This window comes from Leuciscus leuciscus, assembly GCF_965113295.1.
Source record: "Leuciscus leuciscus genome assembly, chromosome: 6".
NCBI lineage: Eukaryota > Metazoa > Chordata > Actinopteri > Cypriniformes > Leuciscidae > Leuciscus > Leuciscus leuciscus.
Window position 1 is genome coordinate 42,518,759 of NC_138730.1, and position 24,788 is coordinate 42,543,546.

The 24,788-nt window shown below is 37.5% G+C and overlaps 1 protein-coding gene across 2 annotated transcripts in view; it reads left to right on the top strand.

Annotated features, from left to right (window-relative positions):
• The first annotated feature begins 10,289 nt into the window (after window positions 1-10,289).
• lrrc24 (leucine rich repeat containing 24) overlaps window positions 10,290-24,788 on the top strand; it is a 31,635-nt gene continuing 17,136 nt past the window's right edge. For both annotated transcript variants that reach the window (XM_082173026.1, XM_082173025.1), the window contains exon 1: window positions 10,290-10,718. The gene's annotated coding sequence lies outside the window, so the exon portion shown is untranslated. The remainder of the gene's footprint in view (window positions 10,719-24,788) is intronic.

The following is a 24,788-nucleotide window of genomic DNA, read 5'->3' on the forward strand; positions in this document are numbered from 1 at the left end:
ATGTCAATTTATGTTTTTTCACTGTAAATTATACAATGACTTGTTCTTTTTCACCTCCAAAAACCACCGGTATTTTACAGTAAAATTACATTAAATGTACCATTAGATCTATCACAGTTATTTACAGTATATAGTAAGGAAACTTTCTGTTAACCAATTAACAGTTTTTCACTGCAGCATTTCTACAGTCTTTTACCGTTAAAAATCACAATAATTTGTTACAGTGTGTGTGAGTTGAAATGAGTGGCTTGGACTTTCAGATAAATAGGCGATTTAAAGGGATAGTTCACCCAAAAATGTAAGTTTGCTGTTCATTTACTAACCCACAGACCATCCAAGATGTAAGTGTCTTTTTCTTCTTCAGTAGAAGAGTAAAGAAGATTTTTTGCAGAAACCTTGGTCCTTGGTTATTCATATAAAGTCGTCTCGCATGATGAGGTGTGGACTAGGGGGGTGCACAACCTAATCTACTAGTCGACTTTAAAGGTGACATATCATAAAAATCTGATTTGTTCATTGTTTAAGTGCTATAATCAGGTCCCCGGTGCATCTACCAACCCAGAAACCTTGAAGAGTGACAACCCAGTAACTTTATTTTGGTAAGCCTTTCTCTGCAAGCATGTAAAAAAATAAGCCGATTTCGCTCCCCTTCTGATGTAGGAAGGGGATATTATTATAATATTACCGCTCCTTAATCTGCACGTTTCCAATGTTAAAACTGCTACTGGCCATTTGGTTCTTAAGCAACAACAGTGTAACCAGTTCTAACGCAAAGGCAAAAGTTCAAGCAAAGCAGCAAACTGTTCTGTCGTTGGCATACTATTTAGAGTCCCACCCTCAGATGAGACAAGAGAGCAGTGTATTCATTTTATTTTCAAGGGAAATCCATCAGAAACAGATGAATCTACGGTGGCCGAGAGAGCTCAACGCGCTGCAACTGAAGAAAACACATGCAAATAGAAAAAACACCCGCAAATTAAGAAAACATCTTCATCAGTTTCACAACACATGTGTGCTCCAAATACTCACAACACAACCAAATACAGAAACGCGCTGCAAATAGGACAGAACACAACGGAAATGTTTCCGGGGAACCCAATAAGTGATGGACGGACGGCTGGGACGTGCTTATTGCTCGTGAGCTTTACCTATGCCCTACTCTCTTAAAAGGGCAGACGGCAGAGCCCTTGAATTGGGCACTTTGGAGGGAGCGGGGCACTTGTGTGCCATTATGTTGATGAAGGGAGCAACGAAAGACAACGTAATATTTTCCTCATTATTTTCACCTGGGATGTTCCCATGACAACGCAGCGCGTGTCCATCAGCTGAATATGGAAGTAGAATAATGTCAAATGTTTTTGAAATAAAAACCCTGTTGAATTGCACTACTTGAAAAAAAAATAGGCATTGCATTAACCATGCTTGCATTTTAATGCATTGTAGGCTATTTTTAGTGCTTACATTTTTATGGGCTGAAATTCAACATGGTTGAATATTTGAGCTGTGAATATTTCAATTAAAAACATTTCAATCACCTTTTCATTATTAAAAATTCAATAATACATATTCACCTTTCATATTTCACTTCCAAAATATTCAAACTGTTTAAAAATACAACCAATAATATTCAACAGGCAATTTTCGGTCCATTTTATTTTGCTTTGCAAATTCGCTTCCACAAATTCAGTGGTTCAAATTCGACAGTAAATTCAACATTGACGTCCAGGAACTGCAGGAAAAGCAGTAGATTGCCGAGCATACTCTCCATCTGCTGTTAGTCGACCTCACCGGCAGATGGTGCAAAAGCGCGTGTTGAAGACCAGCAACAGTTAGAACAAGTCATTCATTCATAAAACTCATTTACAGCAATGTAAGTGTATTTGTGATTATTATGACGGCTGTTTTATGTTAAATTCAGTGTCTTCACGGTTACTTTTCCTGTGTAGACTACATGCATCTTTCTCTACCGTGAACGAGATTATAATGTTATTCCCCGATGCGGATATACAGATCCAATGTTACATTTTTGAGGTTGACATATATTTCTCTTGGTTGTTTAGTTGCCTTAACTTTATATTGTGGCGATGTGCTGCATGCAGGCTATTAGGGTTTCCCTCAATACTTAGGATTCCCCTGCTGGACATACAACTTAACGTAGCTTAATGGACTACAGTGATGTAAAAGACCAAACTCGCAGGCAAGCAGATGGACTCAGAATAACGCGCAAAGCTTAATGCTGAGCGTTTCCCAGTGATAGACTGGCATACAGATGGCTTGATGTTGGACATTCGCACATTTAGGGACCGTCTCTAAAGTGTATACGACTTTGGTATACACGTTTCTAACTCCGATAGCATTTGAATAGAACGACTTACAGTCATAAAACCAACTGTAAAGTGTTTATTTAGTGTCAGGCATAATGCGCACCCTTTGGATTTTTGATATTTATTATTCAATACATTTAAGTTTGCTATTGAAGTTAGAAACGTACATGCCAATGTTGTATGCAACTTTAGAGACGGTCCCTAAATGTGCGAATGTCCAATGTCAAGCCAATTTTTACATTTAGTCATTTAGCAGAAGCTTTTATCCAAAGCGATTTACAGTTAAACTAACAATAGGAGGACAATATGCAAGTGCTGTGACAGTTTAAGCTAATTCAATACACGTATGCATACTATATACATTTTTATGCCAGTATATCACGAAACGCTCAGCATGAAACTTTGCGCGTTCAGTTCATATTCTGAGTCCATCTTCTTGCCTGTAGCCTATATAATAGCCTACAGCAGCCTACTTCCCTAATAAGGTGCAAGATTGGTCTTTCATATCACTATCAACGGAAGGGAAATCCTTGAGTATGAGGTAGCCTATTGAGGGAAACCGATTATAATCCTGTTCATGGTAGAGAAAGCTGATGACATGTAGAATACACAGGGAAAGTAACAATGAAGTTATTGAATGAAACATAAACACAGCTTTTGTGTGTTTATCATCTTTTCCGCATATACTGACACAGATAATCATTTTCATTTTATGAATGAATGTCTTCGTCAACAACAAGCGCTTTTGCACCATCTGCCGGTGAGGTCGACTAACAGCAGATGGAGAGTATGCTCGGCAATCTACTGCTTTTCCTGCAGTTCCTGGACGTCAATGTTGAATTTACTGTCGAATTTGAACCACTGAATTTGTGGAAGCGAATTTGCAAAGCGAAATAAAATGGACCGAAAATTGCCTGTTGAATATTATTGGTTGTATTTTTAAACAGTTTGAATATTTTGGAAGTGAAATATGAAAGGTGAATATGTATTATTGCATTTTTAATAATGAAAAGGTGTTTGAAATGTTTTTAATTGAAATATTCACAGCTTAAATATTCAACCATGTTGAATTTCAGCCCATAAAAATGTAAGCACTAAAAATACAATGCATTAAAATGCAAGCATGGTTAATGCAATGCCTATTTTTTTCAAGTAGTGCAATTCAACAGGGTTTTTATTTCAAAAACATTTGACATTATTCTACTTCCATAGGCTGAATAGCTGTTCTTACCAGAAATATAGTATTATTGCTGTTAACATAACTGTTGCAAATAAATATACATTTTAAACAACAACGTTTTTAAAATATGCGTTATATCTGTGTGTGAGTGTCTCAACTTTAAAACTTGCTGTCTCATATTTGGACCCTAGCTGCATTCTAACATTTCTTATGAAACTTATTTTAACATAACATGACAAAATGTGTACAATGTAACTGATGTATAGATTAATGTCTTTCCCTCATGTTCCTTTTCTCTCTCTTTTTTTATTTATTTATTTTAGTCTTCAGCTCATTGTTCTTTTTAGTATTCTTATGACATTGAACATATTGTAAATACATTTTGTATATTGTATACAAAGTTGTATGTCATAAACGTGTCATCTCTGTATGTTTTGCAAAAAAAAATTAATAATAATAAAAGTAGACAGCTGTAAGCACGTCCCAGCCGGGTCCGTCACTTATTGGCTTCCCCGGACACATGTGTTCTGTCCTATTTGCAGCGCGTTTCTGTATTTGGTTGTGTTGTGAACTTTTGTAGCGCGTTTCTGTATTTGGTTGTGTTGTGAGTATTTGGAGCACACATGTGTTGTGAAACTGATGAAGATGTTTTCTTAATTTGCAGGTGTTTTTCTATTTGCATGTGTTTTCTTCAGTTGCAGCGCGTTGAGCTCTCTCGGCCACCGTAAATGTATAGCCTATCCACTAACCATTCAGAAACGTCCAGGTGCGTCTAAATGTTGCAACCTCTTCCTGAGTCTCTCTGTAAGGATGCACTCCACTACTGGTTATTTCGGAGATTTCTGGACGAGTTAGATTTGCGTGTTTTGTAATTGTATCCGAAGCTCGTGTAAAGGATCGGCAGTCTTCTGAGAGCAGCAGCTCATTTGCATTTAAAGGGACACACAATAAACACGTTTTTGTTCACACCCAAAAAGGGGCAAATTTGACAAGCTTTAATAAATGATCTGGGGGTAATTTGAACTGAAATTTCACAGACACATTCTGGGGACACCATAGATTTATATTACATTTTGTGAAAAGGGGCATACTATCACCTTTAATGCTCTGTGCGGTTAGAATAGACCTTTATCACAGTCTGCATGTCGTCACACCGGCTTCGATTAGTAGCGTCATCGAATTTCCACCTGCATTATTGTCAATGGACGGTCCCCAATTTTGACAAGAAAATGTAACTAACTTGGTTGAACTTGACAATAAACATCAGTATTTCAAGCAGTTCATAAATGCTTAACCTACCATGTGTGTAATCTTCCATTTTAATGTGCAGCATTATGTATCCAATCATTGCACTCAAACCTGGAGGATATGACACGTTTATGATGATCAAACCAGTTATTTTTAAATAATCGTCTATGGGCTGGAAATATTCCTTCATTTGAACGACTTCAATTTGTTCTAATACCGTATTGTAAAGTAAAAGTAATGCTAATATTATTATTGTTTACTTTGTACACTCGTAATTAATGTTTTATGAGATGTATAACCTTGTCTAATTATATTGATCTTAAATGTGATATGTTGTTTGTATTCTATTATTGCATCTCTTTAATAAATAAATAAAAGTACTCTGCAAATAAAAGGTATTGCGCATACACATTCAGTAGGCTTGTGCGCTCCCCTATAAATCATGAAATATGTATCAGAATAACTTGACCATCTTTCTTTGTTTCATCATGACATACATCAATAAATCACAACGATCTCATGCTATGTGCACACTCATTGATTCAGACTACAGTGGAAGTTATTTTATGCTATTATTTGAAGCTTCTGCTTTTCGAACATGGCCTATAAACAGAACGTTAGCGTTATCTTTATCCTTTCTTGGTGTGAACGGGCCTTTACACACACACACACACACACACACACACACACACACACACACACACACACACACACACACACACACACACACACACACACACACACACACACACACACACACACACACACACACACACACACACACACACACACACACACACACACACACACACACACAGAGAGAGATAAAAGTGCACAACATTAATCAGTCAAATCTGCTTATTCTTTGACCTCGAGCAGAGAGTATAGAGACAGATGTCTGACTGTGTGTGTGTGTGTGTGTGTGTGTGTGTGTCTGAGCCTTTCTGTTCTGCTGTTTATGCTAAAGCCCTTGTTTTCATCCCTCCCCAAAACCCCTGAAGATTAGCAAAAAGAAAACATCTGTCTATACACCATTGCTCATGTTTTCTTTCCAAAATATGACTTTTTTCAATGCTGTAATCCTTCAAAGCTGTTTTAGTCATGGCCCACCTCTTTCTCCAGGGTAAAAACGAGTTTGGTTTCTCAATTCAGTTTGGTGTTACAATAATTCCTACAAAGCACTCTGCCTATGTTTGGACAAAAAGAAATGTACAGTCTCACATGCACACTTACACATTCAGAGCTCGTATAGCTACTGTTTTGTAGTTCACAGTTGCTCTGTTCCAAAACCTTGTGAGCCAATTCCTTGCTTTGTCCAACTCAAATCTCTTACAAAGTCAGCCAGTCTGTCGACTACACTGTCTTCCCACTATCTACACTGGTTCCCTTCAGCCCCTCGGCTCCTCCTCTGACACCACTCTACTGTGTGGATTTACCTCTGGTCTTCTGGTTTCCAGCTCCGCCTAGTCAAGAGGATCCCCTGGCTCCGCCTCCAGCCGAATTGGCTCCTCCCTCCCTCGGCACCACCTGGAACCATCGGTCTTACGGCTCCACCGGGCTCCCTCGTTCCTCCGGAACGGAGGTTGTCTCAACCTTAGACAATCGTCACTGTGGCTCTGAGTCGGCTTCCAGGACCATCAGTGTTACCTGGTCTCGCTGGCTCTTCGTCTGAGCCCAGGTCTCCAAGTCCATCGGCTCCATCTCTGTCCCTCGTCCCCCTGGTTTTTGTCAGCTTGTTTTCCCTGTTCCTGTTTGCCCTGTCATTGTAGTTGACCTACCTGTTGTTCATTTGGACCCTGTTTAGACCTGGTATTAAGATAGGATCACAATAGGATTACAAGTGAACGATGCTAAATATAGGTATAAAGGGGATCCAAACATTTTGAGTTTGTCTTTCTTTTTTTTTTTTTTTACCACTTCCAGAGGTAGTCGAAAACACATTCAAATGGATTGCTTTCATAGTGTAAATGTTCATATGATCGAATGTGTTCGAACAGCCACAAAAGACTGTCTACTTTCGACCTACTGACTTAATGCGTAAACATTATGGGAAGCGCGCTATCCAGACGAGTATTAAAGTTTGCTAGAGACCCAAGTTTGGTTTGAACTAAGACGAAAAATAAACCCAGCACAATGTTCTCTCAACATTCCTGATTTCTAACACACACTCACAGCATTCGGCTGGTCTTGCGGCTGTCTCCGTATGTTTTCTCCGGTTGTGTTCATATGTAAATTGTGTGAGCTTATTTCATCCATTAGAGTGACAGATCTGGAAGAAAAAAAAAAACATACATTTACCCATAGACCCTCCCATAGACCCTCCCCTCGATGTAAAAGTGTCTCCCTTGTCTACTTGTGATCCGATCGACAAAAATGCATCTTAATACCAGTTGTAAACAGGGCCTTAGTGCTCTCATTACTCACTGTGTATTTAAGCCCTCAGTTTCCTCAGTCCATTGTTCTGTGTCATCTTTATGTAGAGTATGCTAATTTGTATTCTCCTGTGATCTCCTGCATTGGTTTTCTTATTAAAGACTTTAAATCAGTACTTCCCCATGTGTTTTGACTAGAACAAACCAGAAACCTGACATATATATATATATATATATATATATATATATAATAAAAAATAAATAAAGACTTTAAAAACATAAAAAGGCCTTTGAACGGCATACATTTAATATGTAAAATTATATCTGTTTTTAGTATATTCAGGGATTGCCTCATCTATGAAATATACATGTGATTCTACCTTATGCTGAAAACCTGGCAACTCAGAATTTCCAATTTTCAAAACTCATCTTCCATGCATTATGCAATGGAATGCTTTTGTTGCAGAGGTCAGAAATATAAACTGGAATGTCCAATGAAGTTTGGAAAGCAGGATTTGGTCAAAACAAGTTACCTGGGAACGCGTGTTTGATATCTTAAAAATAAAAAAATGAGGTAAGCTGCTCACTTTTGGTTTTATCTGTCTAGAAAAATGAAGCTATATGAACTAATGTGTGTTTGTTTTTGTATGTGGTGTACTAAATCTCTCATCTACTCAGACGCTGGTCTCTGATGTGTAATTACTCAGATCTGGGTCGACATGGACCAGCACAGCCCTGAGGGTATTTACACGCACAGTAAATGCAAACAAACACCACAATACAATCGCACTGCTCAAAACGTGTTTGAATGCATGCATCAGCACAGATGCACACGGATCCAAATGTATCTGAATGTGGGTCAGCTTGCCTTGATCTCCCTCTACCCTGCTCCATCCCAGAGGTTAATACGACCCATATATAAATACAATAACGCAGCCGTCAAAAGAACACGACAGGGATTATGTGCACAGATAAGCAACTGCATTCTCCACGCAGGAGAGCAAACAGAGGGGAAAATGCAGAGTTTCTCTTCCTTCTTGTAAACCAATATTAATGTCATCCAAGGATCACATCACCATGGTGACAGGGTGCCTTTCCTATCTGCTGAAAACTCAACCTTCCATTGTGTGCCGTGCACCTAGTTTTATGGATTTAACACAAGGGCGGAAATGACATCACCAAGCCCTTGTTTTATGACAAAGTGCGGCAGCTGAGGACAAACATTATTGAGATCTGGGTTATGCCGTTGACACCTGGGTGGCTATCATTTATGAAGAGCTTGTTTCTGTCGAAACATTCATTAAAAGCATGGATTGGTTCTGAAATAAATGGTGTTATTATCAGTCTGGGAGAGATGCATTATTAAAGTAGGGTGACACTCAATTCGTCTTTGCTATTGGGATGAGAGTCGCCCCAGGAGCAAAGAACAAATCTGTTATTCGACACACCATACCAACATATTCTTTTATACAATGACTTTATCTTTATGAAATAAACACAGACATAAATATACACACAGGCATGAAAATGACAGTTACAGCAGAGAGATCACCAACTCCCCCTCACATATAAGTGTTATTTCATGTAATTGAACACTAAAAGACAGTAATGGACCATGAGTTAGTGCATTGGTGTACTGTACTGCACCTGTTTGCTCATGAAGAGGTTTAATGTAGTTTTAAGCCTCTCAGAGGAGGGTTAAATAACACATTAATTAAAATAAATTCTGTGGTTATAGATGTGTGTACCATTTTAAATCAAGACAAGACCAAGTTGTATATACAAGGTGTCGGATAGGTCATACTAGGCTGACTCATGGGCATTTATTAAAGGGCGAAGAAGCACCAAAATATCAATACGGTAGTACCAACTTGTCATATATTTTTGCACTGGCCAATTTTTTATGTTATGAAACAGTCTTTTTTTTATCAGGACAAACTTTTAAGGACTTATTTATGGATCCAGAAAAACTTTTACAATTTAAATTTTTTTATATTGTATTTATAATAATGTTTAATTTGTATTTGCCATGTAATTGCCGGTGATGCTGATATGGCAATAAACTACAACAACAACTCAGTGGGGTTTTTTTATTGATGGATTTGTTATAAAGTACAGATTCACTTGAAAATGCCAAAAATTCCAGTTGTTCGTTTTGATTGAACTAACAAAAAATTGCATAGTATTACAATGTTTGTATGCATGTACTTTTGAACTACCTACCATATTTTTGTACCATAATGATACATAAATATGTTAGGCTTTTTTTTTTTTTTTTTTTTTTTTGCCCCCATTGACCTTCTCTGCAGGTTACATCAATACACCAATAGGAGGCATAAAGTGACAGTCTTTATGAGTGAGTCATTGCTGCTTTGGCTTTGTTTGGAGCTATTTTCATTGGCGGAACAAAAATAGAAAATAAAACAAACAAAAAAATTACTGCCAATATTGTCTAAAATGTAAGTTACCCATTAACTTCTTGTTTATTGCACTGTTGTGTAAAAGCAATTTTATACTTGACAGTGTTCTGTTATGAATAGATATTCTGAACAACTGCACTCAAGCTTTTGTGATGTTGCTTAGATATGGTCCTACTCATATATAGTGCATTTTTGTTTTCCTTTGTTGTAGAAGCCTGGGTATTTTGGTCACGTGTCGCTGTCCTTGGTGCTGAAATCATGTGACCGGAAAAACGTGTCAGTCAACGGTTCAAGTCTTACAGAAAAACAAAGAAAGTCCAGCAGATCGAGACAAAGAACTTTGAGAGAGAACTTAAAAAGAGGAAGTGAATTGCAGATTAATAATAATTATAGTATGGTGATAATAATAAAAATATCGTAATGTAGGCCGATTATTTTCTGTAGCCTAATGTTGGAACATAGTAGGCTACTGTTTTTTTCTTAGCATAGGCTTTAATCTATAATAGCCTACGCAAATCAACTTAAAATGGGTATTTCATGCATTTATATATTTTAGCAGTCATTTAATAATCAAGAACCATATTTTATTCTTATCATGTTACAGCCTACTTTTAGATTTTTACGGTGTACAAATCTGAGTCAAAAGGAAACACGCTCTGAATGAACGATTCAAGCACTGATGCGAGTCTTACGTTACGAATCAGAGTGAACAATAGAGAGAGAGAGAGGGAGAGAGAGAAGAGAGAGAGAGAGAGAGAGAGAGAGAGAGAGAGAGAGAGAGAGAGAGAGAGAGATGTAGGCGACCCAGCTTGAGCTCATAGGGAAGCAGGGAATTGGCGAAAGGTTCTTAACCTATTTTACAGGGATGCTGAACGTCATTTTGGTTTGTTATCTCTTATTGGTAAGAGATTCACGACTCGGCCGATATTGATTTGGTATTTTGTTTGTAAGGGATGTCACAGAGGAATATTCCAGCTTCGCTGCTGTGAGGATGGCAGGACGGAGCGGTGGCCTTTTCGGATCGCAGCTCAAATGCCGCTTTGTTCGCCGTCCAGACGTGGATTGATATTTCATTCATGTGCATCTGAATTCAGTCCGTATAAAGACCAACAGCGTAGCTCTTCAACACCGCACACACTCAGCACTGCACCGAGACCACGCAACGTTACAGGAGGTAAGATCCTCTGTCTGCACTAGTCCGATAGATAGATACTCATGCATCCCGTGACTTTTAAAACACTTTGTCTAATTGAATGCACAACACGTGCACTGCTGTTTCTCCTCATGCTTTCACAACAGTGTCTTTCTGCCTGCAACAAACTGAAGGAAGTAGTAATGCACGCGTGTGATTATTGTTTTGACTTTAAATATGTCTCGCCTCTTACAGCATTGTAATATGATGTGCAGTACTGTAAAATCAGGATCATTAAGGCTATTAAGAACTGAATTGGACCACATGGAGAATGAGATACTTTGTTCTGAGCTGTAACTGTGACAGAGAGTAGATGTGCTCAGGGTTATTATGTTTGAAATGTAATTTGGCTCTGATTACACATTGTATGACTAACATTTCAGGAAAATCTAATCCTATTTCTTCAGATATAACTCTTTTTTATTTGATACCTCACTTGAGAATAATTTTGTACTATTTGACAAAGATACAAAGTAGCAAAGAGCAACATATTAATTAAACCTTTATCAACAACAAAAAGAGCATTAAAGTGTTTTTTATTGTATATTTTGATGTTACTACCAAATTACTATTATTTATTAAGGCTGGTTGATTTAGCACAGTTAATTCACATTTACTAAGACACTACTCACTAACACAGAGACAAACAGTTTGATTGCATGCAATGCAATATGTCAGTTGTGCAACAGACGCTGAATGTCAGAGCCTGAATATGGCAAACATACAGGACATTCTTGGAATAGAACTGGAAATCTGAAAATATTACAAACTGTCTCGTTTAGTGATAGACTGATTCATCTGGCGAGCCAGTTATTCAGGAGATTTTTTGAGAATCTGTCATCTAAAAAAAAAAAAACGGTTGAAAATGGTCATACCACTGACAGCTTTGTCAAAGCATAGAGCACATTTTCTGATTTCAGATGTATTTAGTGAATTTTGAGGTAATTTTGAGGTAATATTTTGTAAACAAGTGACAATATAGTAAATGAGTCAATCCGGTCAAATCCATTTTAAGTAGAAATTTCAAAAGTAGACAAGCTCAAAACGTTTGAAAATTTACACTTGTATTTAGCGTCATCCACTTGTGATCCGATCGACCAAAACTTAAAGGGATAGTTCACTTTGAAATTAAATTTTGGTATGTTTTAGCTTACCTCAAGGGCATCCAAGATGTAGGTGTCTTTTTTTCCGCAGTAGTTTCAATTTTGATATTTTTAGGTCAAACCGTTCTTGTCTGTCAGTCATATAATGCAGGTCTATGGTCACTGTCTCAAAGAGCATGCACAGAGTCCAAATTAAAACAATTCCCCATCGTCCAAATTAAACAATTCCCCATCGTAAGTACACATTGATGGCCTAAGACACGAAACGAGCGGTTTGTGTGAGAAAACGAACAGTATTTATATTGTTGTTACTAGGGGTGCAACGGATCAAAAAACTCACGGTTCGGATCGTTTCTCGGATCAGAGTCACGGATCGGATCATTTTTCGGATCAGCAAAAAACAAAAAAAACAATGAATTAACACTTTTAAATTATTAAATTAAAATATATAAAATCAACTTAAAGTGCACAAGGCATAATATCTTCTTTTTAACATAATTAATGAAAAACAACTTAAAGTGCAACATAAAAAGGCATCTCCTTCCTTTAAACATGGACCAATGCTTTATGTGTTTCCACTGTCATATAGGGCTGTCAAAATTGCTCAAAAATGACGTTCGAATATTCCCTCTAAAAAACACATATTCGAATTATTCGAACATCTGGTTGCGCATTTTGTCAATGACGCAGGCCTATGTCAATAACAGGACAAATTAATACAAAGAGACATAACTACTTGTATATGTAGTTCATTTAAGTTTAAACATATTTCACAACGTATTACCTTGCTCGCTCGCACTCGCAGGCACTCTTTCTCTCTCTCTCTCTCGCCGTCACCCATGCTGCGTTCACACCAAACGCGAATAGAGCGTCTGGCGCGAGTGATTTCAATGTGAAGTCAATGTAAAGACGCGTTTACGCACGTCTGGAGGTTTTGCGGCGCGAATGAGGCGTCACGCTCTCTGCGGTTCATAACGCTCGCCATGACCACGCTGTGTGTGGACTGAACATGCGCACAACTTTTTTTTCATAAATCAATCCGCGGATCACGTGAGTGCCGAACCGAAGATATTGATCCGAACGGATCACGGATCAATGATGATCCGTTGCACCACTAGTTGTTACCTCTTGTACACAGCCACATGCAAGTGATCTGAGAGCGCGGGCGGGTATAGATATAGAAGTCGCCTTGGCTACTGCAGTTCATTGGAACGAAACCGTAGCCAAGGCGACATCTATTGAATTGTTTTAATTTGGACTCTGTGCATGCTCTTTGAGACAGTGACCATCGACCTGCATTATATGACTGACAGACAAGAACGGTTTGACCTAAAAATATCAAAATTGAAACTACTGCTGCATAAATAGACATCCATAAAACCAGTAGCAGATGTAGGCAGGTGGAGCTGGGGGAGGTGGAGGGTTTCAGAGAAACTGCAGGATTATCTTACAGCAAACAATGAACCAGACTATTACATTTTGAGCAGGCAATCTCATTGGCTGCAGGATCAGCAGAGGCCAATCAGCTTGTGCCATGTGGTAATGATGTGATTGCTTTGCATACTCTATGTAAAGGACCTCTAGAGTCACAGGACTGAACTATACATTATAATAAATAAATAAATAATAATAAATCATATTACATTATTATTATATATTACATGGATTTAGATCAGTATCAGCATCAGCCATATTGGTTAACCATAATTTTATACTGAATCTACTGAGCAGTTGTTTAAAAAAAGAAGTAGTGAATCATACACTGTAAGAGAAAAATCCATATAAAAGTAGAAAAAGTACTAGTCATTTTCTGCCTGCACATTATCTGTTAAGTTGTATTGACATTTCCGTTAACCCCTAAAACATGACACAATGCAATGTGTAATTCAACAGATAAACACCAATATGGAATATTTTCTGCATTATCAACAGGGTACATTGGGTCCTATTTTTACAAGCCTTTCTTAGGATGTATAGAATCCGCTGTTATTGGTTAAAATACATATTGCATGTGGATTTGAGACTCAATTTCCTTCAATTCGTAATGAAGGCGCTCAGAAAGGCATGTGAATGGCACTGGGCACACAGAGCTGGAAGTTGAGCTACAGGTGATTTAGTGATGATGCTGGTTTGTTTTCAGGCTTTATCTGACTGTATTGGCTGGAAGTCCAGCGAATAAGCACAAGAGCACAGTGTCACACGCACAACGAGCGTGCAGAGAATAATAGAGCAGCGATCGATGCAAACCAGCCAGCAAGGCTCTCTGCACACGTGTGGATCCTGTAATGTTACAACACCCAACATGTGTAATGAACAATGGAGGTTTGTGTGTGATTGGCAGTCAAATAAAGTGGGTGTTTGATCAGCCATGCAAATATATTTGGCTTAAAGTTATTAAATATACTTTGCTTAAATAAAATCAAGTTTATTTTAGGACCATTACTGCATTATGACATTATTTTCTTGACAATTAAGTTCATTCTCTCTCCCAGTTACCGTTACTGTAATGAAAATGAGTCGTAATTGTTTTGCAATAAAGTAAAACAAAATATATAGTGGTCAAATAATGATAATAATAATGACAATCAAATAAACAACAATAATAAAATTTTTGGTTTTATGGCATTATGATATTATTTACTACACAAAATACTGTATTACAGTAATGAGAATCTAATGAGAATCATTATAGAGAATAAAAAAAACAACGTCTGTGTGCATTATGGTGATGAGAATTTCAGGGGAAATGTGCTCAATTTAATATTCATGAAAATAGTTCAATAATGCCAAATAGATAGGCTTTATTTCCTTTATAGAAAATTTAATTTCTTATGACTTTGGGGGGAAATGCGACCAGGACATGTTTTCGTGAGATTCGTTCTCAGGTTTCCCACAATACATTGATTTGCATAGGATTAATTCACCCCAAAATGAAAATTCTGTTATTAAACACTCACACTCATGTCGTTCCAAACCTGTAAGACTTTCGTTCATCTTCAGAAAACAAATGATCTTTTTTAAAGAAATCTGAGCGATTTCTGTCCCTCTGTTGACAGCTACACAACTAACACTTTGACGCTTCAAACGGTTCATTAAGAGATCAAACTAATCCATATGAATTGAGTGGTTTAGTCCAAGTTTTCTGAAGAGACATCACTTTATATTTTTGGGTGAACTACCCCTTTAAAAGTTTTAAAATCAGTGGACAGTGTTGCTCCTCTGGCAAACACACACACATATTGATCTGTGCTTAGCGACCAGAAAAATCAATCACAGCAAACCGCATCTGGACACGGTACTGCGATTAAATAACAAGCAGATGTGTCTATTCATTTGGACCATCCGAAATTCAGAAATTCTGGGTAAACTGGTGACACGCCAGCACACACAACAGACATTCACAGGCCTCGTATTGATATGCCGACAGTAGGTGTCAGGTTTTGGATGCTTGCTTGTATTGTGGAGTGTGTACATTTTATTTTTGATGAGAAATGATAAAAGACAACGGGGTGGAATTGTGTTTGCATCTCTGATTACTACCCTCGTGTTCTGTGATTACCATGAGCTGAATGGAAAACACACATCACAGAGCAGAACAATTTATATAATCTCATTTCTTAGTTGAGCACACAAACACACGCAGATGCATCTCACAGTTTTAACCTAGCAGAAGATAAAAAGTGCAAAAAAAGTCTCAAAAGAAGTCTGCTCATACGTATGTTGCATTGGTGAGGCTACATAAGGGTCGGGAAGGCACTTGGCACACTTAGATTGACAGCTGGTCCACCCAATCAAATGAGACACAACATCTTTTTTGTGGGAAAGGAGAAAAAAATCACTCAAATACTATACATTAATTTAGCTGTCACTCCTGAAACTTTGCAGTTTGTACGTGGCCGCTGGTCAAGCATGAAAAACTAGAGTTTTATTCAAATTCTGAAATCTGAACCTACTAAGCGTGCAAAGAGCTCTTCCTTTATAATCACTCATCTTAGTTCATCGCGATCTCACAAAGTCCGGTTATAATCGATGAAGCCGACTGCACAATGACTCTCTTATCCGCGTAATGTCTACACTCTGTTATAATGACACGATTCCCGAACGTGCACAACTCAGCACTGGGAAAAACTCAGTGTTTTGAGCGGTGAGTATATCACTTAAACAATTCTGATTGGCCATTGCGTTTAAGAAATCAACAGATTGGCTACATTGCTCAACGCTGCAAGAACACATTGTAAATAGAAACATTTAATGCTCTCCAGGTGCATGGATGAATGGATTATGGATTTTGTTGTTTTCATTAAACTGTTGGCTGACTGTAAATAACATTTAACTAATATTAAAGGTGCTCTAAGTGATGTTGTGCATTTTTTAGGCCAAAACATTTTTTGTCACATCCAGCAAACATCTCCTCACTATCCACTAGCTGCCTCTCCCCTGAACACACTGTAAAAAAACACGGTCTCTGTAGACAGCCCGGGCTCCACAAACGGCAAGAAAAACAAACTGGCCCAGCCTGGACCACGAAACATAACAAACAGTGTTCCAGTCAATAACCGGCAATAATGATTTGGGGGTAGGGTCGGGGGTGGAGGAGGGGGGTGTGAGGAGGAGGGAGGGTCGAGCTAGCCTCCGTTTTGTTTGACAATACTTCGAATGTCAACAAGAAGTGAAGTCACCCAACATCGCTTAGAGCAGCTTTAATTGTCTAATAATTTTTTTCCCATGTATGGTAAAATGATGTAATTTGAGAGTAGGCATTGGTATTTCACCAGGGCCCAACGACGTTAACATTTCTGATCTCGCCACTGGTATGTTTGTCTTTATGGCTACTGGCATCCATCCTTCAAAGACTTTTTAATCTTCTGCTTGGTTAAAATTGTAAGTCTGATTGCTTCAGAAAAGTACCGGCACACCTCGCCTCATTATTTATCATTCATGTCTGCAGCTCAAACATGAATTACGTGCCAACGTTTCAAACTTAAGGTCAGGGCTTTGTTCAGTTCACTAACAAGGGCCCTGTGAAATTCATTTTATTTAATTGTTTATTGTTTTTCATTAGAATTTTTCTGGATTCCAATTGAATGGTTTAATGAAATTTTAATCATCAGAAATAACATCTAATCCCAATTTTTTTTATTTTTTTTTTTATTAAAAAATGTATTACAATTTTAACAATAATGGGAGCAGATTATTTGTTTATTTTTTTTCCTAAATTCTGTGTTGTCTGTTTTTTTTTGTGTGTTTTAAAAAAAAGTTTTATAATTAAATACAAATGTATTATCAAAAACGGTGGTAATAAAACAAATGCATACATTTAATTAATCTTTCAAAATATAATCAAATGAAGATTTGATGAAAAAAGTGCTGCTCAACAGAGGTACTGTTTAAACATGAATGAAAATATGAATATGAATAATAATTCTAATAATTATTATATTAATAATTAATATTCATATTATCTGTATCTAGTTGTCTTAAAAAACCGGACATTGTATATTATGAATATTGCTGACTCTTTTACAGATTGCTTTTGTTATGGATATGGATTGCTTTTGGTTGTCGTTATGGATTAAAGCATCTACTAAATGCATACATGTAAAATATCTATTATCATTATTATTATTACTTTGAGAAGTAAATTCTGTTTCTTAACATTTTCTGTATTCTACTTCTCTATTATATATTTCTTCAAGTGAAACCGAAAATTTTTTTTTGTCAGATTGTCGTGAAGACCTTTAGGTTATGACATGATATGATATTTTTTATCAAATGAATGTTGAAATTCTCCATCCATGAAATCATAGGACCCTACCTAACCCTTAGTATGAGCACTGTTATTAGTGATGCTTGCCGCATACTTGACTCAAAGCGCATGATAAGTGCTTCATTGCAAGCAATTAGTGAATGTATTTCTTTCTTTCTCCCTGTTCACATTGTTAATCTCCCTCGCCCTCTGATTCTTTGTCTCGGTCTTATTCTTCAGTGTCTGCTCGTTGCTGAACACAGTTCTCAGTCGTAATAGTGCCTGCAGGCCTTGCCTTCAGAATCCAAGCCCTGTGCTATTGTTTCCATGACAACATGGGAGGCATGGCCGGAGGGCATCGCTGTGTATTTGCACTCTCACTCACAATTTCTCTCTTTTATCTCTTCCTGACACGGTGAATTTGATCACTTCAAATGTTCTTATTTAGAACCTTCATTTCAAATTAGAGACGTGCAATTGACTCGACGGCAGGGAGTCGCTGATGAATGCTCTTGTCATCTGACGCAATAGGTGAGATTTGTGTCGATGATATGGGTTAGGAGACACTTGAAGCTTTTAAGTCTGGGCCATTTGCCTCTTTGCGTCTCTGGCCATTAAGAGAGCACCCCTGGGAACACATTAGGTTGGAATCTGATGTTATATGAGGGCGTCAGGTGCAAGCGCAGAGAGTTTATTCACTGAAATAAAGACTCACTCGACAGGCTAGATCTAAACGTGACAGCGATCACAAGAGCATGATGTGTGTTCGTGGAGATAATATGAGAAAATGTCAAAAAATGTGTTATGTGTACTGTATGACATAATGGGAATTGTTATCACAAAATAGTTCCAAAATGAGAATTTCAGAGGGAAATTAAAATATAAATATGGAAAAACAATTATTTTCAACCCTCATTCTGAGCCTCTGTCTGAAATGATCCGTTTTTTAAGGGCGGCTCCTTTAAGGCTTGTCAGGAAACAGACACTTATGATCGGCTAACGTTATTGCATAGGAAACAGTATCAACGCTCGCTCGCTATTGCACGCGAGCAAGTGTTTTAAAACCATTATCCATATAAAACCGTCATTTACAGACAAAGCATTATGAAATAATTTACATTCGGTTTGTAATGCAGTTGCTGTCAGATCTCATCTGTTAATAAAAGTTTATTTGCGAACTCCCCGTTACACTGTACCTCGTTTACAAAACAAAATGCTCCGAACAAACATATAATCCTCAGACGCGATCTGGGACGCCATTAAAATAAACCATCCACTAGTTTCCGACACTGGGATTCTTCTGAAGCCTCAGAGCTGTTCGCGTCAAAGCAAAAGTTATTTCACTCTTTCATTTGTGTTGTCGACAGACTCGAGCACATGGAGTATGTCAGAAACTGAATGTACATCTGTATACTGTATCCAGTGTAGACAGTCAGTGATTATAATGGCTTCTATATGCTTTTGATGTGACCCGACGCTCCCATCCAGTGAAGGCAAATGACAGCCGTTAAGCGACTGAACACCAGTGCGCGGAGCCTATGATGCCATGATGTATAATTATTAATCAATGTATTGCTCTGGAAAAAAGTAATATGCAAATGTATTTGCCTGTGTGATGTCACAAATCCCACAATATCCGCTGTTTTTGGAGCTTGATTAAATAAGTGCTTTGTTTATAATGAGAAGACTGTTTTAAGCTCTGAAATTTGCAGGAAGGTTTTAATGGCACAAAAATCTCTTACAGTAGATGTCAAAAGATCAAAGCAAATTTGATTTTTTTCATGTCCTGACCCCTTTAATATTCATTAAAATGAAGTATTATTGGTCCTAAAATAAAACACACTTTATTTTCTTTATGCAAAATATATTATTTCTTAATTTCTTTTGATTTTGTGTTGGAATGAGATTTGGCATTAATTCTTCGATTTCCTACAATACATTGATTTGCATCATAAAAAGTAGAAAGACAAATAACAAGTGGTTCTTTAAAATTGCCAATATCAAGCTAATCTGACTGATATGATCATTAAAGGGAAGGTTCACCCAAAAATGAAAATTACTGACATCATGGAGATGGAATAATGTATTGTGCGCATATTTGTGACCCTGGACCACAAAACCAGTCACATGGGTCCATTTTTTTGAAATTGAGATTTATACATAATCTGAAAACTGAATAAATAATCTTTCAAATGACGTATGGTTTGTTAGGATAGGACAATATTTGGCCGAGATACAACTATTTGAAAATCTGGAATCTGAGGGTGCAAAAAAATCAAAACATTGAGAAAATCGCCTTTAAAGTTGTTCATTTATGTTTGCGATTGTGCAGCATTCACTCACAAAAATAAATGTTTTATATAATCACGGTAGGAAATTTACTAAATATCTTCATGGAACATGATCTTTACTTAATATCCTAATGATTTTTGGCATAAAAGAAAAATCGATAATTTTGACCTATTGCCACAAATATACCCGTGCGACATGTGACTGGTTTTGTGATCCAGGGTCACATTTAGTCTCATTCCAGCAGCCGAAAGGATGAAACTAGACCAGTCCACCATGAAGGAAGCAAATAGGCATGTAAATGGATGTTAAATATACAGTTTACCTTAAATTGTCCTCCACCGAGTTCACATTTTCTTATCCAGAGCAACACATAGCACATTTCAAGTACAGTTTTCCCAGTACAAGGACAGTCTGCTGTCTACACTGTCTCGCTCAGGGGCAGAATCCTGAATAAAGTGGCATTTCACGAAACACCCAGTTACATACGGCACTGTAGATATTAAACCCCCCAAGCTGCTCTCAGACAAGAGCAAACAAAGCGATTCAGCCTTTACTGCATTCAGAACTGGTACAAACTATAAACAAGAGTCTATTAGCTTGTCAGCTGAAGCAGTGAACAGCCCTTATAGCTCATCCAAAGAGTACAGAATTATAACCAGGCTCATGACAGCAGAAAATAATATCTCGGAGGCAAACTGACATTCATACTGTACATCATCTAGAAAACCCACTGAGGCTTTCCACCAGTGAAAAATTATGCTTTTTGTTTTCTTTTTTGTAGTTGTTTAAGAAACGGATGAGCTGAATTAGTCTGAAAAACTGTTTGAATTGCAGATGTGCTTTTTCACTAGAACGGATTGAGTGTTTGTTCTTATTTTTTTCTGTGTGAGTTCAACATAATGCTCCGAGTCGAAAAACAGGAAAATAATTTATGAAGCAAGTTTGAGAACGCGGTTAACAGATCACTGGAGGAAATGATTATCAGTGAATAGTGACTTAAGTTCCAGTCTGTTTCTCAAAGAATCATGAATCTTATGTCTTCAGAACGCTTGGAATATAGCAGATCAATCATTTGGACTACTTTTATGATACTTTTATGATACTTTTGTGGCGCTTGTGTGTCTTTTATGAAGATAGAAAGCCTCATTCCTTATTTCTCCACTCGTGTTCTACAAAATAAATAACGTTTGGAATGACATGAACATACAGTAATGACAGAAGTCATTTTTATTTTTATGGTCAGGACTATTTATTTATTTATTTACATATTATTTTTATTTATTTATTTATAAATCCTCTAGTACTAAAAGCAATTGGCCAAATTAATTGGCCATCAGTGGAGATATTTATATGATTTTTATCAAAAAACACATGCTTTCATAAAAAAAGGCCAAATTAATACTAGCCTATTATAGTTATTAGATTTAGAATTAGATTTTTTTTTTCTATTTTCATTTTGTTGTGTTTTGCCAATTTTATTATTATACACAGTATATATTTTTCAAATATGTCTATATATATTTGGGGGGATTTTTTTTTCTTCATTTTTTTGTGTTATTTTAGTAGTTAAACTTAACGAAATGGTGCCTTGGCAACTGGCTGAAATTAAGTTTAAGTTTCTTTTATTATTATTATATTTTAATTTTATTTTATTTTATTTTATTTCAAGTAATGAAAGTGTTTTTTAATGGTTTTAGTTTTAGTTAACGATGATAACCCTAGTTTTAGCATCTTCCGACAGTCAAACTTCAATGTTGCAAATCTGTTATTTCTCTAAACTCCAATTCCCACTTTTCACGATTCAATCAACATTAGACGGCTTAATGAAGTCCCTCGCTAGTCACTACACTTTCTTCTGATTGAATTTCCTTTTTCACTCAGACGTGTCTGTCTGTCTAATATCCATCCATCTGAGATATGACATCTGTTGAGACTTCAACATCCACCCATCATGCCTCTGTTTTCCACTCTCAACACACTCTGCTGTTCTTGGAGGGAGAATGCAGTGAATTCCAAACACGAGGTTTCATGATGCGAAGCCGCTAAATATTAAATTCTGTAGATGTTCCTGCGGCGTTTAAATGATCATCTGGCAGAATCACTTCAGAACCCAGACGCACATGTAGGGGAGGCGCCATATCTCACAAAAAATCGCCTTTTGAACACTTCACAGCTCCTCTTTTTGACTTGCCGTTGTTTGCGAGGCGGCACACGTAGCCAAAGAAAGGCGCTGGAGGCAAAACTCCCATTTTCCCCCCTTTATTCCCTCTTTGTGATTTCCATTCTCTTTCTCCAGCGACAGGAGAATAGCGTTTGAGTGCAGGACAGTGGACTTGAATAGGCTGCCATTTCTCCACTGATGTTTATCATGTCTTTCTCCTTTATGCTTTGAGCAGATAAAAAGGCTTATGTGGGTCATGTTGCATTAATCGAGCTCGCTGTCCTCTCAAATACTCTCTAAATTAAGCAACAGGCATAAAATATTCACATTTGCTCATGGTTCATCATTCAATGACACATTTAAGTGAGGAACAGCTCAAATGTATCACAGTGAAGCAAAACTGCTCTCACAGAGACAATCTTTTTTCTTTCCGCCATATTATATCTTTTTTTTTTTTTTTTTAAATGAGATGTTAGTTTTATATTTAAGGTTTTGAAGACTATTTTGGAGCTCTTGATGCCTTCATTTCAGAGCTGGTATCTCAAATCTGCGTTTCCAAATCGCCTCATGTCGCTTATGATCCACGCGGTCAGGACCTCTAAATCTTTCAGCGCTGATCTTTTTCAGTCACTACCATGTTTCGGGCTCTGAGCTCAGAGACAGCAGACCCAGAACTGTTAAACGCATACAGAACTCTGTATTGATCCATTTCGTGAGACTTGTCAGGGCTTTGATGATGCTCTGGCTCTCAGCAAACTTTCTTTCAGATTAGCTACAGAAAGAAAGAGGTGTAGTTTTGGAACATAACCCTGAATGTTAGCAGAAACCGTTTCTACTAGACAACCCCCTGTGAAGGCCTCAAATCCTCAGCAAAAACCACAAGAACCAGTCCTGCGCACAGACCAGTGACCAGCTTTGGCTCCATACCGGCGTGATGAATCCGATCTTATAGCACAAGGAACTGGATGAAATATTTGAATGCTACTGATCCACAATCTGAATTCTGACTTGTGAAGCAGCCTGAATCATAATCACACCGTGTTTGTTCGTTGGCCAGAGGAGAACTGGCCCCCCGACTGAGCCTGGTTTCTCCAAAGGTTTTTTTCTCCATTCTGTCACCTGAAGGAGTTTGGATTCCTTGCCACTGTCGCTTCTGACTTGCATAAGGCGGGCATACACTGTGCGATGTCTGTGCGATTCCAGCAAGGTACCTACTCACACTGAACGAGTAGATCGCATGCGATGTAAAGCCAAAGCTCAGGATTTATGTGCTCACACTATGCGGTCCGAACGTCTATACGTGTGACATATGTGTGATAAACCCCCGTGCCGGGTAGCGCCAATAGACGATATCATGTATCCAGAGATATTGTCAAAACAAGCATCAGCTATCAATATCAAGAGGATTTAGCATTTCCAACTTATGTATTAAATTATTATTAGTATTATTTTATTATTATTATTATTATTAGGGAAGGCCTAGGCTACTTTTATTATTAAATTGATAGGCTATTATAATTACATTGCCACGCAATAATTTCATAGCTTGCCATCACCGCAAAACCAACGCGCTGTGAGGATAATAAAATATTACATAGAAGCTTACTCCTCCTCATTGAAAATTGTCTAAAACATTTAGGTCGATTGCAATGAATTATAGGCATATCATTAATTATTAACAGTCTATATGTCCGAACACTGCAATAATTAATCAATGAAAATTTAAAAACAGCTTTATTTCAAAAACATTGTTTAACAAATTAATAAAAGAGGCAAAGTGTACATCGCAGGTGGCTTGGAAGACGTGGGTAATGGTTAATCCATTTTGCAACACGAACTGGAGGTAAGCAGCAGTAATTTTTAGCTTGAACTACAGAACTTAAAGATCTCCCTCTTTTCGTTCTTTTTTGCTGCAGATGAAACTTATGTTTTCGCGCAGGCGCAGTGAGGCAAAAATGCCAGACATGCCAGAAATACATCCGACCATCCGATTGCCAGTCAGGAGGGGTTAATCGCCTCTCGTTTCCCCCCCCCACACTGCACGACAAACAACGCACGATAAAGCTGAAAATCGGCACAACCCGAAAAAGAGTCGCACGAGTCAGAATTCGGCTCAAAATCGGACGGAAATCGCACAGTGTATGCCCGCCTTTAGTTAGGGACACTTAATATTCAGCAATGTTATTGATCTGACTGTACTGAATGGGAAACTGAACTGGGGTGCGTTTCCCAAATGCATCGTTAGCCAACTATGTTCGCAAGTTCCGTCGTTATCAGCATAGTTCAACGAGTCAGTGTTTCCCGAAACCATAGTTCTAACGGACATTAGCAAACAGCATCGCAGAGTTGTGTGTGTTCGGAACGACAGCTCTCCACCTGTGGTTAGAAGCAGAGTTTCTAGTTTGCATGACATGTGGACTTAATAAATCCTTATCTTGAGCCAAATAAGCAAGCTGACATTCAGTACAACATGTGTCTTTAATTTAGAATACATAAAAATGTCATTTACGACTTTTAGTTTGTCAAGAGATTTAAAGCACTATTTTTGAAGAGTGCGCATGTGTGAACGTCCTCTATTCTATGTAAGAATTGAATCTGTAAATAAAGCAAAATAACTGAGAAAAATTTGAAATAGTCCTCAGATGTCATGTCTGTAATTTATAGCAAAACATCTAGCGTTAATTCGATCTCAAACAGATTCATTAAAATAAGTTATTACTCCACCACGTGCGTGACGTCATAAACCAACG